We start from the raw sequence: 2,298 nt of genomic DNA, 5'->3' as shown, positions 1-2,298 counted from the left end.
ATTTGGGGGTGGAGTCTTTTGGGTTTTCCACATAAAGTATCATGTCGTCTGCGAAAAGAGAGAGTTTGACTTCTTCTTTGCCAATTTGAATACCTTTTATTTCTTTTTGTTGTCTGATTGCTGTTGCTAGGGCTTCTAGTACTATGTTGAACAACAGTGGTGAGAGTGGGCACCCTTGACGTGTTCCTGATCTTAAGGGAAAGGCTCTCAGCTTTTCCCCATTGAGGAGGATATTCGCTGTGGGTTTTTCATAGATGGATTTTATGAGCTTGAGGAATGTTCCCTCTATCCCTATACTCTGGAGAGTTTTAATCAGGAAAGGATGTTGTATTTTGTCGAATGCTTTTTCTGCATCAATTGAGAGGACCATATGGTTCTTCTCCCTCCTCTTATTAATGTGTTCTATCACATTGATTGATTTGCGAATGTTGAACCACCCTTGCATCCCGGGGATAAGTCCCACTTGGTCGTGGTGGATGATCCTTTTAATGTATTGTTGGATCCTATTAGCTAGGATTTTGTTGAGGATTTTGAAATCCATATTCATCAGGGATATTGGTCTGAAATTCTCCTTTTTGATGGGGTCTTTGCCTGGTTTGGGGATTAAGGTAAATGCTGGCCTCATAGAATGAGTTTGGAAGTTTTCCTTCTGTTTCTATTTTTTGAAACAGCTTCAGGAGAATAGGTATTATTTCTTCTTTGAATGTTCGGTAGAATTCCCCAGGGAATCCATTAGGCCCTGGACTCTTGTTTTTTGGGAGGTTTTTCAATTAGCAATAATCGCGCCTTGGATAAACCTCATTGACTACGATACTGCCACTGCGCAAAGCTTTTTTGGGAGGTTTTTGATCACTGCTTCAATCTCGTTACTGGTTATTGGCCTATTCAGGTTGTCAATTTCTTCCTGTTTCAGTCTTGGCAGCTTCTAGGTTTCCAGGAAGGCCTCCATTTCATCCAGATTGCTCAGTTTATTGGCATATAGTTGTTGATAATAATTGTTTCTATTTCCTTGGTGTTGGTCGTGATCTCTCCCCTTTCATTCATAATTTTATTAATTTGGGTCCTTTATCTCTTCTTTTGGATAAGTCTGGCCAGTGGTTTATCAATCTTATGAATTCTTTCAAAGAACCAACTTCTAGTTTCATTGATCTGATCTACTGTGTTTCTGGTTTCTAATTCATTGATTTCTGCTCTAATTTTAATTATTTCTCTTCTAATACATGGCTTAGGCATCGTTTGTTGCTTTTTCTCTAGTTCTTTAAGGTGTAGAGTTAGTTGGTGAATTCGGGATTTTTCTATTTTTTTGAGTGAGGCTTGGATGGCTATGTATTTCCCCCTTAGGACCGCCTTTGCAGTATCCCATAGGTTTTGGACCAGTGTGTTTTCGTTCTCATTGATTTCCATGAATTGTTTAAGTTCTTCTTTGATTTCTTGGTTGACCCAAACATTCTTGAGCAGAGTGGTCTTTAGCTTCCAAGTGTTTGAATTTCTGCCAAATTTTTTCTTGTGATTGAGTTCCAGTTTTAGAGCATGGTGGTCTGAGAATATGCAGGGAATAATCTCAATCTTTTGGTATCGGTTGAGACCTGATTTGTGACCCAGTATATCGTCTATTCTGGAGAAAGTTCCACGTGCGCTCGAGAAGAATGAGTATTGTGTTGTTTTAGGGTGGAATGTTCTGTAAATATCTATGAGGTCCATCTGGTCCAATGTATCATTCAAAGCTCTTGTTTCCTTGTTGATTTTCTGCTTACATGATCTGTCCATTGCTGAGAGTGGAGTATTGAGGTCTCCTACAATTAACGTATTGTTATCAATATGACTCTTTATTTTGGTTAACAGTTGGCTTATGTAGATGGCTGCTCCTATGTTGGGGGCATAGATATTTACAATTGTTAGATATTCTTGTTGGATAGACCCTTCAAGAATGATATAGTGTCCTTCTGTGTCTCTTATTACAGACTTTAGTTTAAAATCTAATTTGTCTCACGGGGCGCCTGGGTGGCTCAGTCGTTAAGCGTCTGCCTTCGGCTCGGGTCATGATCCCAGGGTCCTGGGATCGAGCCCCGCATCGGGCTCCCTGTTCTGTGGGAAGCCTGCTTCTCCCTCTCCCACTCCCACTGCTTGTGTTCCCTCTCTCGCTGTGTCTCTCTCTGTCAAATAAATAAATAAAATCTTTAAAAAAAAATAAAATAAAATCTAATTTGTCTGGTATAAGAATTGCTACCCCAGCTTTCTTTTGAGGTCCACTGGCATGGAAGATAGATCTTCATCCCTTCACTTTCAGTCTGGATGTAT

General features: G+C 39.9%; 1 non-coding gene across 1 annotated transcript; it reads right to left on the bottom strand.

Moving 5' to 3' along the window:
• Nucleotides 1-694: 694 nt before the first annotated feature.
• LOC118022600 lies at nucleotides 695-831 on the bottom strand. Its single transcript, XR_004682518.1, has one exon. It is a non-coding gene; the product is annotated as a U4 spliceosomal RNA (small nuclear RNA).
• Between the last annotated feature and the right edge of the window lie 1,467 nt (nucleotides 832-2,298).

This window comes from Mirounga leonina, unplaced genomic scaffold (genome assembly GCF_011800145.1).
Source record: "Mirounga leonina isolate KUSES-001 unplaced genomic scaffold, KU_Mleo_1.0 Mir_176, whole genome shotgun sequence".
Taxonomy (NCBI): domain Eukaryota; kingdom Metazoa; phylum Chordata; class Mammalia; order Carnivora; family Phocidae; genus Mirounga; species Mirounga leonina.
Note: the sequence above shows the minus strand (reverse complement) of the source record. Positions and strands in the feature narration are given on the sequence as shown.